At 42.0% G+C, this 15805-nt stretch overlaps 1 protein-coding gene across 2 annotated transcripts in view; it reads left to right on the forward strand.

Annotated features, from left to right (window-relative positions):
* The first annotated feature begins 6857 nt into the window (after positions 1-6857).
* The window catches only part of LOC126175042 (putative polypeptide N-acetylgalactosaminyltransferase 9), a 554784-nt gene continuing 545836 nt past the window's right edge, over positions 6858-15805 (forward strand). The window contains exon 1 of one of the 2 annotated variants that reach the window (XM_049921547.1): positions 6858-6921. The gene's annotated coding sequence lies outside the window, so the exon portion shown is untranslated. The remainder of the gene's footprint in view (positions 6922-15805) is intronic. The other variant, XM_049921546.1, reaches the window with a different exon arrangement.

Below are 15805 nucleotides of genomic sequence, written 5' to 3' on the forward strand. Positions count from 1 at the left end.
TATGAGAAATCGGTTGGAAACTTTCCTCATGTCAGCACGTTGTACACGTTGTAGGTGTCGCCACAGGCGCCAGCCTTGTGTGAATGCTCTGAAACGCTAATCATTTGCATATCACAGCATCATCTTCCTGTCGGGTAAATTTCGTGTCTGTAGCACGTCATCTTCGTGGTGTAGCAATTTTAATGGCCGGTAGTGTATAAAAAAAGTTTACCGGTTATTATCTTTCCACCCACAGCATTCGCGAACGGAACAGGAAAGGGGGCAGAGATAGTGGTACTCGCAACTTTAATGCCCTTTCGTACACTCTCTCTCAATGCTCCATTTACTTATCTCTCGACATACTTCGGTTGCAGTAGTCCTGCTCGGTAACGTAAGTAACAGTGATTCGGCGTTTGCAGATATTCAGCAGAGACAAGCCGCTTGCTCATCGCTCTTCGGCAATCGCAGGCAAAATGTTTACGCAAGCCTAACTCAAACAGAGGCGCCGCGAAATTCGCTGACACGGGCCACACTGCTGAGCTCTACGAGGAGGGCGTACCCGGCGCGGGTCTCGCTCGCAGGCTGCTCCTGGCGGAGTTGTTTACCCGCAGAAATAGAAACAGGACTCGCCGAGGACTGAGAGTTTCGACATCGGCATTCGGCCGAACCGGCGCGCACGCGCGCGCGCGCGCTGGGAAACTTGCGCCCGTGCCCGCAGTTATTTGGGAGCGGCGGCCCTCCAGCCCCAGGCGACCACTGGATGGCAGGGCTGGGAGGGAGGGGGGGTAACGACTCCCCCTCTTTTCTCCCCTACAGAGGGAGAGGAAGACGGAGGCGGGAGCGCCGAGATAGGGTCCCGCCCTTAGATTTCTCTTGGATCATGAGGACGTGCTGTCGCTTCTTCACGGCTGCACGCTTCAGAAAGCTCCCTCTTCCCCCCCCCCCCCCCTCTCTCTCTCTCTCTCTCTCTCTCTCTCTCTCTCTCTCTCTCTCTCTCTCTCTTACACTGTGTCCCAGTAAGAACAATGTTCGTTCACTATACCTAGAGTTGTAAGACTTCCGTAGGCCAACTAGACTACCATAAATAGCAGCGCTACCGGTACGCTAGGTGTGTTGCATACCTATCGGGCGTTACCACATACCGATCGCTTTGTTTACTAGGTTCCCCTAGAAACCGGAAGTGGTGAACTGTCATATAGTTATCCTCCTGTCTGTTACTTAAATATAAACAGTATTTATAGGAAATTTGAAATTGTCAGTGTTTAACTCAAGTTTCATCTGAAAACTGTTGATTTGTAACGTGAAACAGAAGGCTGTTGTAGTAAAAACAAAGAAAAATGCAAACTTGTCATATACGGCTGGAAAACGCAATTTCCCCAAAAAAGATAAAAAAACAAAAACATATACAACAGTGCTTCAGTACTTTGAGCTTGTATAAAAAATCATTGTTATTTATAAACAACTTTGAAACTTAACAGGAACTCTTGCCTTCCTATTGGGTATAAATTAGCAACAATGACTATATAGATTTTTTTATGTTTACTCATGTAAACAGTACTTGCATCAAAAGTAATTGCTTTGGTTACATAAAAGCGCAGCAGTTATGCAATCAACTAATTATATTTCTTATAAAATGCAGTTTATATTTCGTAAGGATATAAAATACACACTAGATGAACACTGAAACACGTGCCGTTCTAGTTACTGCAAAAAGAACAAACATAAAACAAAACGAAGTCACCAATTACCAGTTGCTCTCTCCCTCGTTTATTTGTGTTACTTCACATACCAGTGCTGCCAATACTACCGGGAATCCTACCATTTACTACGTCTTTTATGTACTGTATCAAACATACCGTACTGTAGTTTTGGTAGTGCGTCGCTCAAACTATACCCATTGTGGATGGATAACTGCAACTGTGATTTAAATTGGCGATTTGTGTGGATATCACACAAAAGCAGTCCCTTTTTTTTTAGATTCTGATTCGATTGATTTTCTTACCAGCTCATTGCCAAAGTGCCAGACTACAAATCCGATCCCCGATCGGTCCTATGATTTTCACCGGTCACTGATTCCTACTTTAGCCTCGGGCAAATTTTATCGATGTGAAAAATGTAAGAGTTGGTCCGTAGTTCAGAGTCTACGTTGAACTGTATATCCTCCGTATAATTGGCTGGATAAGTATGTTCAATGGTAGACATGCCACTTCCAACAGGACCATGCATAGCAAAACACTGTGGTGGTCAAAAACTAGTTTCCAGATCATTGTAGGCCCATCAGACAGAGAAGTTACGCCATCACTTTCTCTTTCTCTGGACGGTGGTAGCGGGTAGAACGGAAATTTAGCTGCCGGTAACTAAACGTTTATGAAACGAAAAGATTATTACGTTTTAGGGTACTTACGCTACACTATGTCGTGGTATCCATGATACATTCATTCTCTGTCGGTCCATTATGGCCAGGGGACATCGGCTGGTACGTACTTCTCAATTCAATTAACTTTACCAACAGCCGTATACTTTAGGTTATTTTATTTTATTTCGAATCCTACCAGTTTCGGCAATTCATTTTGCCCTTTTCAGGTCGAAAAAAGCATATGGGGTCTGAAGATGGGAAAATGAATTGCCGAAACTGGTAGTATTCGAAATAAAATAAAATAGCGTAAAGTATATGGCTGTTGGTAAAGTTTATTGAATTGAGAAACGTATTCATTCTGTCGACGTAAATTTTGCAGACTATACTCGTACATACACAGTGTGTAGCTGCACTTGCTGATGCACTCATTCAAAGTCAGTATACACTGACTTTGAGTACAAAGAATAGGAGTAACACAGAATTACTTCTTCGAAAATTTCCAAGTTATCCTGAAACGAAACCAGTTTTTAAAAAAAGACAGTGATGAGATATATTCATCCCCCTGCGTCTGTTCTCTTATTCATGTAATAACTGTTTCAATCTGTTCACTCATAAATGTTTTGCTCTTTAGTGTTTATGTTGCCATGATTAAGAAGAAAAGATCTGTCATATATAATAATTTTTTCATAATGTGGGGCCACAGTCATAACATATTTCTTTAAAGTGAGTACCACCATTAGACTTGTTTATTTACAGTGTTACATTTACACTTACACAATCATGATTTCGGCTTCAAAGTGCTATTACCAAGTGTTTTAAGTGTTATACATTGCCTAAGATGGCATACTGTCGTATTAAAATACACTATTAGACACATTGTCTATGAGTCGATCTTTCTGGCAGAGCCTACTGCTTTCAAGATGGTATACACAGTGATGAAACAAAGCGGTAGGCTCTGCCAGAAATATCGACTCTTAGACAATGTGTCTAATAGTGTATTTTAATACGACAGTATGCCATCTTAGGCAATGTATAACACTTAGAACACTTGGTAATGGCACTTTGAAGCAGTAATCATGATTGTGTAAGTGTAAATGTAGCACTGTAAATAAGCAACAGTCTAACGGCGGTACTGTCTTTAAAGAAAAAAGATCTACCATATATGGTACTAACTCTTTCTGTCTTCAGCTATGTAGTAAATATTTCATTCTATTTGTTTATCTTCTGTGGAACTTTTTCATCCATATTACTTTACATTATCAACGTACGAACACACCTGCAGATTGCAAAGTGTGATATTTGGAATTTTCTTATTATTTGTACTTATGTTCGGTGTTTACTTACTGTGAGTGAGTGTGATACAATGTGTATCTAAATAATATGTATGTATATATAAAACGTGCATAATGTGCATTATCAGAATGAATTTGTCATGACAATCACATCGCGCTTCGATGTAAATATCTCAAAACATAACAATCATTTCGTTTCATCAACTTGCCATTAAAGGTAGCTAAATTTTCGTTATTTCCGCCACCTCAACGCCCTTTGCGTCTGGCAGCACATGGTCAAAGTAATGCTGCTGTAATATATCCATCTGATGATGAGCTTGCAGTAGCTTGCAAACTAGTTAATGGCACAGAAAGTAAATCGTGTCAAAATTCAGAAAAAGCGATCGGTTACACACTGCACCCACATAAATAACCAAGATCAACGTGCCTGGAAGTGACAGAAATGCTCATTTGAAGAAAAACACTTCACCCACACATATGCAGTCTTCGGATTTATACTGAGGTAAAGTATTGAACCATCTTCGATTTGGTCTGTTGTTTTTGGCTGCAGAACCACTTCAGCAAAGGCTAAAAGTAGGTCTGATGATTAATTATAGTAAAATGAAAGTAATGCCGATAGTAAAATACACTTCTGGCAGTTAAATTTGCAGCAACAAGGTCTATAGAAAAAGAAATGTTACTTGTTGTGCGAATGCAGTAAAGTTGAAAGATACGTAACTAAATTTAGTGATTTGGGGGTATACCGGGTGTGAAATTTACTACACAGTGCTGACACTTCTGGCAGTAATAACGGCTCCACCGCAGCTGGGCATATAGTCGAACTGAGCTTGGATGGCAGATAAGAATACGTCGTTGCATGATACACAGCTAACTAAGCAACAAGTTGCAGTTTGCAGAAAGTAAGGCTATGTTAAGTTGAATGTCTTTGATATACAGTTATTTGTTCTTGTTGTTGCAAATATAACTGCCAGAAGTGTATTTTACTATCGGCGTACTTTCATTTTGCTAGAATTAATCATCAGACCTACGTTCATTCTTTAGCGCCTACAGATGAACCAATGGACGCATGAAAAGAATAGGAAACAAAAATTACTGATTATGCCTAATACGAATAGGTGAAACATGTTCTTTCTGAAAACCAAATACATTCAATTGGAAAAGACAGAATATGGTATTTTCTATGTATGAATGTAATCATCAGTGTTTCTTTTTCTTGTTTTTATTTTAAACCGCATGAAACGTAGATTGTTTTATGGCGAAATACGTTTTTAAAACGTTTTTAAGACTAGTTTAATGTTTACATTCCACTTTCTCTATTTCTAACATTAATAACCTGTTCTGTTTCGTCACACAGCTTGCCATCAGTAGCATGACCACCTTCTTTCGAAATCTGATTTTGAATTTAAATATCATTTGTGTTATTAAACAGAGAATTTGCGACAGTAATGTGACTATTCGGCGAGCCTTTGGAAAGGATTGTATTAAAACACCCATTCGTCTCTGGGCTTCGTGGTGGTTATCAAATTTCTCACACACGTAAGTGACCAGATTTCAAGTAGTAATAGCGATGTGCGGGGTGTTAGACAAATTGTGCGACATATCCCTCCGTTGATTAATTATAAAGTGATGGTCGTGGTTCATCTGGATTAACTCCCAGCCCGGCTGCACTCCAGGAACTTATCTTAGTGAGGGTGGTCAGCCCACTATGGGTAGAGAGACAGTGTTAAAATTATCACTACTCTGACATAAGTAATAAATGCCCTGTAGCAATGTCAAAACTTTTTAGAAGCCTCTCAAGTCCAACTACTGGAACGGAAAACGCAAACTTGCTAACCGTCAGTACATTGCCTCCTACTGGTTCCTTCCAACTTCGCGACAGTATTCTCAAAGATATAAAGAGGATAAGAGTTCGAAACCAACAGTAAAAATTCTCACCAAAACAATTCACTTTCGCAGTGAGAAAAATGAAGTTTATTGGCTTCATTAAGAGTTCACCAAGTCAGTCTCTTCCATAAAATACCACTGCTTGCTAACTAACGACCCCACAAGCCGATACACGTCTTTTTCCTGTCAACAACGTGGCTACTCTTAAACTGCAGCTTGCTTGGAAGAACTGCTCAGAAATCCATACTCGTGCAACAAAATAAAAATTTCAGTAAGTTTTTCGTACCATACTTGAAGAAATACTGTGTGGATCACCAGAGATCAGCCAACGGCTGAGCTCGGAAATTGCACCTTTGCTCAGAGATCACACGACTCTGAAAATTTTCCTAACGTGTTTTGTATAATAAAAAAAAATCTAGAATTTTTTTCCGTTTCCCCTCTTCATATTAAGCCGTGTTGAAGTGGTGACTCTCAACAAGAAGAGAGATGATGCAGATTTTCTTGTACAAATTTTAGAAATTCATATTCCTTCAGAATTTCAGTCCTGGAAGACAAGTCAAAAGCTAAAGTTGGACGATGGGATCAATTGGATGACTAGGACCTGTTTATTATTGTGTGTCAACATGAACCTCAAGACTTCTGAAGTCCCTGTTTGAGGTATTTATCTACAGCAGTGAAAGGAAAGAAGCCGTACAGTGAGCTGTAAGATGCGGTAGCATGAGTTCTTGCTCATCTTAATACCTGATAAACTGAAGAGAGCAGATGACACTTTGGTGTCACTGTCCCCTACTTGTACGTCGTGAGAGATTGTAGAGCTACAAACTGTACTGAGAGGAGCCACTGTGAGAGATGCCAGAACTACGGACAGTATTGAGAGCCTCTGTAGCTGGTGCAGCTATGGACTGAAATGAGAGCTTCTCTGAGAGCTGGTGAAGCTATAGACTGTACTGAGAGCAATTGTGAGAGCGGGTGTAACTACAGACTGTAGTGAGAGCCAGTATCCACTGTGAGAGCTGGTAGAGCTACAGATGGGAGTGAGAGTCACTGTGAGAGGTGGTGGAGCTGTAGACAGTACTGAGAGCCACTACGAGAGCAGGTGGAGCTGCCGAAAATATTGACTTCCACTGTGAGAACCGCTGTGGAGGCCGGCCAGTCAGGCGCTTCCCAGCCGCCGCCGCCGCCGCCGCCGCGGGCTGTGCAGACAGGTTCCCTCGGCCAGTTTTCCCAATCACCCGCACCGTGCGTTCCCGCTCATAATGTCACGGTGTCACGTGGCTCTGCAAGGTCTGCCGGGACAGGCGCATCTGCCGCCGGTGAGCCATTAGCGAAAGATTCCCCGCGCCGCGCCGTGGCAATGCGGTCCCGTCACGAGTGCCTCTCGTGTCGAAAGCCCGCGGCCTCTGCGAGGCGGTAAGTACTGCGCTGCTGGCGTTTAACTGTGCTAGGCTGCTGGGTACACCGCACACGGGTCATAAAGTTCTCGGTCCCGGCTTGGACGAGTAGTTCAGCCTTATAAAGTTACATATAACATACGTAAGTGTACCTTGTAAAGCATATTCTCGTGAACTTCGAAACTCTTCACAGCTCGCGCTAATATTGTAGGTCGAAATTAAGCAATTCATGGGCGTGTGTCCTCCAGTCGCTCGTTACGGAGTAATAATACTATTCAGTTTGAAGCTCCACTTTATTTCTATGAAAATACGCTCACAACAATAAAAAAGCTTGTAATATGGAACCGCCGAAACGTACAACACAAAATACAGAGAAATGCAGCGACTTTTAATTGTGACGTGGATGCCAAAATAGTGTCTTTTATGGTGACAAGTTGTGTTGGTACCTCTATCAACGCTTTCCAGCTGGAGGTTCTTCGTTTGTAGTTGAGTGGTTGACCTTTTACCTGATCCATCAAACGCTGTAGTCTGTTTTACTCTAGTCAACTATTTGCTCTGCTCCTTTTAAGTGTCCTCTATTTTGTGTTATTGCGGTGTTCATTTTAGCTCTGTACCCTTTGGTGTTCCCTCCCTCTGGGCTCAGAGGTTACGCTTTTACTGTATAGGCCTTTTACAAGTATGTCTGTTTGGAACAGGGGACTGATGACCTCGATGTTTAGCTCCCATCAAACCCCAAAACAACCAACCAACCAACCGAGAAATGCAAGAAACTTCAGACGAAAAACGAAGAGAACTGAGATGAATGTCTGCATAGGTGTGTGGGCGGTGTGCCACCCCGCGGCTGTTTATGATCAGTGTTCTTGCTGTCCAAAAAATACTGCCTTACCTGTGGACTCCATTGTCTGACTTGGTGTATCATGTTTCGTTGTTCGCATTCAGTTTGTATGTGCATAAAAGGGCAGTGCATAATACACACTGATTGATATGAATACTTTATTCGTAGCAGTCGAACGCATACAGCAACTAAAATTGTTTTTCGCCGCCATGGATGCATTTTAATAACTTGAAACGCCTCTAGCAACAAAAATCTATCTACTTTTTCTTATTGACGAGTGTATTGCCTTCTTGTATGTTCCCCACTAATTTTATTTTTGTGACTGGTTTCTTTGTCCACTTTTTATTTTCATCGTCAGTGTGAAACGTGATAATTCTTGAGTAATGTGCATACAAATATCAAATTCTCATTGTATGCAAGAAAGAAACTTTTTAACTGAACGAGACGAAACACATGTCACAACAAAAAGCGTACATAAGCATTTGCTCCCATAGAGCCAGAATTAAGAAACTTTTCATCCAGAAGATACCGTCACCAAAAACCGCACGCACGAAGATTTGAACGTTATTATTGTGGAAGCATCAGTTCAATCAAGCGGTGAGATGCCTTACCGATAATGCTTTGGAACAGTGCCTTCCATTCTGGTTTTGACTGCTTAACGGTGCACTCCCAATAGGCTGCCGAATTTCTGCTGTACTCATTCTTCCGAGCAGCTGGCGGTACTTAATTCAACTTTCGCTACTGACAACGGCGGGTGCCGGAAGTGAATGCAGCAAGTTCGTTTCCAAACAATACATTTGCAATTTTGTGCACGCATTTTCAGAGAAGACAGATATAAAAGCAAATGGACTAAGCAATCAAACTAAATGCAGTTATTCTGTTACAAGCCAGCGAAGACTATTCGTCCATTACACCAAAATACTCTCAACGTATTTCCGAGCAACACCCTAAATTTCGGATTCACCCAATATTGAAGTACATCGTTACTCACTATCTGACACTGTCGGCTTTCCGATTTTGCAGAGTACTGATACTCAGTATTGTCATATTGTATTTGTTGCTATATCCAACAGTAAACACTTACTGTACTATATTTAGAATTAGTGCCTAAGCGAATGATAACAAATGTGGCCGTGAAATTCGGAAAAAATGTGCATTTGGAGGCTTTGGATTGATTGCTAATGCAGTTGCTGATTATCTTAATTGCTTGAGCTGTTTCCTTAAACGTTGTGTCGCCTCGCAAACGAATATAATTCTCTGGTCTTTGCATGTATGCAATTGTGTGCTTCACGTACTATGCATTGTTCGATGCTCCACGTAACGTGCATTGCTGTATACTCCATTTAATATGCATTGTACTGTGTTGGTTAATTTGGGGAAGGTGACCAAACAGTGACTTCATCGAACCCATTGGTTCACGGAAAGATGTCACCCGTGCCCTTTCGAAGGAACCATCCCGACATTCACCTGAAGCGATTTAGGGAAATCACGGAAAATCTAAATAATGATGGCCGGACAAGGGTTGGAACCGTCGTTCTCCCGAATGCGAAGTGTGCTAACCACTGCGCCATCTCGCTCGGTGCGTAATTTGTAATGAATACTGTTGTGCGTGAAACTTCCAAGCAGACTGTGTACTGGACTAGCACTCGATCACCAGTTTTGCCTTTCACAGCAAATACTCCGACAGATTGATCTATTCATCCGCAACTGATGACCGCCATCACTTTTCTTCTGACAGTAGCTCTTTATGTTTCTAAATTCACAGAAGTTTTGGCACAGTGCTTCCAGGCCTGGCACTAGTGCAAAAAGGGTATTGTGTAATGTTCGCAAAGTAGGATGGAAGTACTAGCAGAAGTAAAGCTGTGAAGACAGTTCATAATAAGTGCTGGATAATCAGATTGTTGGGCAGGATACAAACATGTATTATTGCTATGGAGTATTATGTACATCTACATCTATACTCCGCAAGCCACCCAACGGTGTGTGGCGGAGGGCACTTTACGTGCCACTGTCATTACCTTCCTTTTCTGTTCCAGTCGCGTATGGTTCGCGGGAAGAACGACTGCCGGAAAGCCTCCGTGCGCGCTCGAATCTCTCTACTTTTACATTTGTGATCGCCTCGGGAGGTATAAGTAGGAGCAAGCAATATATTCGATACCTCATCCAGAAACGCACCCTCTCGAATTGAAACCTGAACAGCAAGCTACACCGCGATGCAGAGCGCCTCACTTGCAGAGTCTGCCACTTGAGTTTGCTAAACATTTCCGTAACGCTATCACGCTTACCATATAACCCTGTGACGAAACGCGCCGCTCTTCTTTGGATCTTCTCTCTCCCCTCTGTCAACCCGACCTGGTACGGATCCCACACTGATGAGCAATACTCAAGTATAGGTCGAACGAGTGTTTTGTAACCCAACTCCTTTTTTGATGGACTACATTTTCTAAGGAATCTCCCAATGAATCTCAACCTGGCACCCGCCGTACCAACAATTAATTTTATATGATCATTCCATTTCAAATCGTTCCGTACGCATACTCCCAGATATTTTACAGAAGTAACTGCTACCAGTGTTTGTTCCGCTGTCATATAATCATACAATAAAGGATCCTTCTTTCTATGTATTCGCAATACATTACATTTGTCTATGTTAAGGGTCAGTTGCCACTCCCTGCACCGAGTGCCTATCCGCTGCAGATCTCCCTGCATTTCGCTGCAATTTTCTAAACGAACGGGGCCTTCTCGGGTAGGTTTTAACATTTTTGTGTGGCTAGAAGAAATTGTCCTGTGATTAGTTTATCACTACCGACCGTCCGTCTGTTTCGACAGTCGTTCTCGCTCTTCGGAGAGAAAGCTGCTGGCCTCTGCCGGCCAGTGACTGTGGCTTTCGCTGCGGTCGCCTCGTGCTGCCTCAGAGGGGTCATGCAGCCGGTCGAAGTCATCTGGCCAGACGTCTAACTTAATTTAGTCAATCTGTGCCGTTAGCGCGGGCAGTGTGTCTGGAGACCCGCAGGCGTGCCTGCCTGCCCGCCTCTGTATCACCAGCGGCGGTAAGCAGAGCAGAGCAGGGCGGATCGAAACATTGTGGCGCTAAGTCGCGCCAGGTGGCGGTCCCAGAGAAACTTCGTTAACGGTATGTAATAGATGTCTATATTAATGAGTTAGTTATTGCTTTGGGACAATTTTTTTCACATTTTGCAATCATATAGTTATAGCTTTCTTATCACTGAAGTAGCTGGGATAAAATGCGGGATGCGAATTGTTATTTGTAGCTTATACAGAAAAAGTACGGCAGTTATAAGAAAGTAAGGACATGAGAGGTAGGCAATAATAGAGGAGGGAGTGACACAGTGCTGTACCCGATCTCCTGCATTATTCAGTTTGTACAAGCAGTGATGTGGTCAAGAAACTTAAGGGAAAATTGGAATCGGAAAAGGGGTTTCAAGGAGAAGAAATAATAACTTCGACATTTGTCCATGAAATTGTAATTCTGGCAGAGACTTTAAGGGACTTGGAGCATCAGTTGAGCAGATGGATAGTGTCTTGAAAACAGGTCATAAGGACATCAAGCCGAGTTAAATGTGGAGAAATGTAAGTCAGTGCGGATGAGTTGGGAGATCAAACCTATAATGTTCGGATACAGTGTTACTAGTGTCCCGTTGACACAGTCAAGTCGTTTATATATGTCGGTGTAACGATGCAAAGCGATATGAGTTGCAACGAGCATGTAGAACTGTTGTAGGGAAGGCAAATGATCGACTTCGGTTTATTGCGAGAATTTTAGGGAAGAGTGGTTCATCTGTAAAGGAGACCGCATATAGGTCGCTGGTGTGACCAATTCTTGAGTACTGCTCGATGTTTGGGATACATACCAGGTCGAATTGAAGGAAGACATCGAAGAAATTCACAGAGGGATTGCTAGATTTGTTACCGGTAGGTTCGAACAAAACTTAAGTGTTACGGAGATGTTTCGGAAACTCAGATGGGAATCCCTGGAGGGAAGGTGGCGTTCTTTCAGGAAACACCATTGAGAAGATTTAGGGCACTGGCATTTGAAGCTGACTGCAGAACGATTCGACTGCCGCCAACATACATCGCGCCTAAGGACCACGAAGATAAGGTACGAGAAATTAGGACTCATACTGAGGCGTGCACGCACTCGTTTTTCTCTTGCTGTGTTTGCGAATGGAACAGGAGAGGAAATGACAAGTAGTGGTACAGGGTACCCTCCGCCACGCACCTTACCGTGGCTTGGGGATATCCATGTAGATGTGGACGTAGAAGTCAAGTGTGTATTATTGTTGAATTAAATCGCATGGCGCTGAGAGAATTAGATTAGAAAATGAGGCACTGAAAGTAATAGACGAGTTTTGTTATTTGTGCAGCAAAGTAATTGTTGATTGTAGAAGTAGATGGTTCAAGTGGCTCTGAGCACTATGGGACTTAACTTCCGAGGTCATCAGTCCCCTAGAACTTAGAAGTACTTAAACCTAACTAACCTAAGGACATCACACACATCCATGCCCGAGGCAGGATTCGAACCTGCGGCCGTAGCGGTCGCGCGGTTCCAGACTGTAGCGCCTAGAACCGCTCGGATAGAAGTAGAGAAGGTATAGAACGGAAATGGTAAAGGCAAGGACATTTTTCCTCAAAACGAAAAAATGGATACATCTAGTTTGATTTAAAGTTACAAAGTCTGTTCGGAAAGTATTTATTGTCCATGTATCACTTCTGCGTAAGGCATCAGTACAGACAAGAAAAGGATAGACGCTATTGAAAAGTGGTGCTACAGCGCAATAGTGGAGATTACATGAGTAGATCAATTAACTAATGAAGAAATACTGAATTTAACTGAGGAGGAAAGAGCTTTGTACCATAAAGATAAAGAAGTAGGATAGAGCGATATCACAAATCCCGAGGCATCAAGGAGCGGTTAATTTGGTAATGGGAAATAGGTGTGTGGAGGCTAAAATTGTGTTCGGAAACCAAGGCTTAACTGCACTAAGAAGGTTCAAATGAGTGACGGTTGCAAGACTTGTGTAAAAATTAAATCTTGCTCATGATAGACTAGCACGGATACCTGTATCAATCCGGACTGGAGACTACAGCGGCAGCAATGACTGCAGAATTTGTGAGTTTAGTGTAATCTGCAAAAAAAAAACCATGTGCAGAGATGAGTAAATAAAACTTTCCAGAATGAATTTTCACTCTGCAGCTTAGCGTGAGCTGATTTGAAATACAGATCTCCTGGTTGATTAAAACTGTGTGGCGGTACGGGACTCGAACACGGTACATTTGCCTGTCGCGCGCAAGTGCTCAGCGGTACGGCAGGAAGTTTCAGATCAGCGCACACGCCGCTGAAGAGTGAAAATTCATTCTGGGAACAATCCCCCAGGCTCTGGCTATGCCACGTCTCCGCAGTATCCTTTCTCCAGGAGTACTTGTCCCGAAAGTGAAGTTTACCAGGTAGGAGACGGGGAACGGGCGTATGTAAAGCTATGACAGCGAGTCATGAGTGGATAGCTCAGTTGGTAGAGCATTTGGCCGCAAAAGGCAAAAGCCCCACGTTTGAGTCCCGCTCTGGCACACAGTTTTAATCTGCCAGGACGTTTCAAGTATGAATCTGTCACCTTAAAGTAGTGTTACAACGACGAACTAATAACCTTATCATATAAGGTAACACTGTAAAAAAAAATTCATTACCGCACATAACGTATATCTTTTTTAAAAGAATCATTGCGGAAAGGCTATCGCTTGCTTTTGTAAGAACAAACAGTGTTTTTCAGTAAATATCGTTTTGAAGTAAACATAAAACAAGTAGACTTTCATTATCAGTGTTATTTTTACATAAAAGTCTATACTTTACTATACTTTTATACACAATTCGAGTAGATATTCGGTATGTTTATGTTTGTTTGCGAATATATGCTTCTTCCCATTGAGAATCCCGCCGACAGTGAAATACGCGCTGCGATTCGTTTTCTTAGTGCTAAAGGCGTGGAAGTGGCTGAAATTCGTCGTCAGATCAGTAAAGTGTATGGAGTAAACATTATGACCGAATGTATTGTACGAAAATGGGTGAGAGCTTGTAAAGACGGTCAAAGGAATGTCCATGATGAGGAATAAAGTGGGGAGGGGGGGGGGGGGGGGGAGAGCTTCACTCATTACTGACGATTTGGTCCAGAAAGTTCGACGTCATGTGATGAGTTTCCTCAAGTGTCAAGGAGTGTGATTTATACAGTTATTGCCTAATCAGGCGGCAGATTTCTACGAAGATCGAATTCAAAAGCTGGTTGTACGATACGATAACTATCTTAACATTGGTGGGAATTATGTAGAAAAATAAAATAAAGTACAGGCTTTCATGTAAAATTAAATTGTTAAGGAAAGTCTGCTTGTTTTATTTTTATTTCAAAACGGCATTTACTTAAAAACACGCCTTGTATTTACGCATATTAGCCTAAGGTTTTATCACTGGCATAAGAATTTTAATTGAAGTTGAGTCTACATCCAAGACCTAAATAATTACACTCTACTTGAGAAAAAACAGTTATATAATGGAATAAACAAAAAAACCAGTAACATACTATAGATATACATTTCGGTTAATAAGGACTGGCAGTTACCTGTTCGCTTGTTGCTGCTACTGCAGCCGAAATAATAAACCGGTCATAGTAATTTCCTAAGTACTATATGCTAATTCGGTGAGCTTATAATGCTCTAATGCGGCAAGACTAAACTGTTCGTCGTACCTCTCGTTTAACTTCCAAATTGAGACACTATCGCTTTTATTATAGAAAAGTTAAGTGTTTAGGGTCTGTGTGTGTGTGTGTGTGTGTGTGTGTGTGTGTGTGTGTGTGTGTCCTTGCAGTCTCCTTCACATCTTTTCTACATATCTGCTTGGTCAAGGCAAGTGTCCTCGCATTCTAGCTGTTTGTGAAACGGGTGTAAGAAAAAGCGTCTCGCGCTGAAATACCTGCTCAATTAAGTACACCTGCCTGCAGTGAGCGGCACACGTTGTAGCAGTAACTGCAAGCGGCTATCTGTGCTGCGTGGACATTGCGGTCAGCCGTGTCCTGCTGCAAACGGCGTTTCTCCTCTTTTATTGCGCTGGAAGTAATTGTAATACGTTGAACGTAGGACGGTAATTAAAGCTCGTTTAAGCAGTACACACTGAATTCTGAATGCCTGAACCCGAAACTGTACAGCATTCCAGTCCCTGCCGTAACGTGTTGTTATTGTTGTTGTTGGTGGTGGTGGTGGTGGTGGTGGTGGTGGTGTGTGTGTGTGTGTGTGTGTGTGTGTGTGATCAAAACAAACAATGAATCCTGTGTCCACTTTCCATTTGCCCTCGATACGCCACCTATTGAAAACAAAATAGCGCCGCGAAGTGGAGAGTAAATTTGATTAATTATTTTTCCGTTTCCATAATATTGATGAAAAATACACATACTACAAGAGGCAGCTTCTGCGCATTTTGGAACCTGCCTCTTGTTATGTCGAACGCCAACAGCAAAAATGCATACTATTCAATGCAAATTGACGAAAGTGACCAGCATCCCACTCCATATGGATTTAACGTCACGTCTCCATGCAGGGCCAATAGAACGTAATAATTCAATTTGAGTGTATAACAGAAAAATGTTTTTCTTTTTCAAATAGCTAACAAAATTTATTTGCATTCAGCTAGCAAAAATTTATTTATTCGCGTTCCTCTTGTCGAGTTCCGTATCTCCATTTTAAATGCACTTAAAATGATGGAAATGAATACAATAATAAATTTTATTCTTCTGTTCTATTGTCCCATTTTTAGTGCACTGAAAGTGAAGTTAGACTACTCTAAAATCGGTATGCAGATGAAGACCCTATGAATTCCATTGGAGTGAGGGAAAGCTAACATTCACTGTATTCTGATGAGAAAACAAGAGCGTTTTTTTTCCTTTTGTCTTTGAGAATTAATACAAAGTTTTCTGTATGTACCTCTTTCCTTTACTTGTGTAATGCGTGTTACCTCTACCGAGTAATTTTAACAATTGAAACGCGTGATTCATTTTATTCAATGAAGTCC

Source organism: Schistocerca cancellata, chromosome 3 (assembly GCF_023864275.1).
Source record: "Schistocerca cancellata isolate TAMUIC-IGC-003103 chromosome 3, iqSchCanc2.1, whole genome shotgun sequence".
Classification (NCBI taxonomy): Eukaryota; Metazoa; Arthropoda; class Insecta; order Orthoptera; family Acrididae; genus Schistocerca; species Schistocerca cancellata.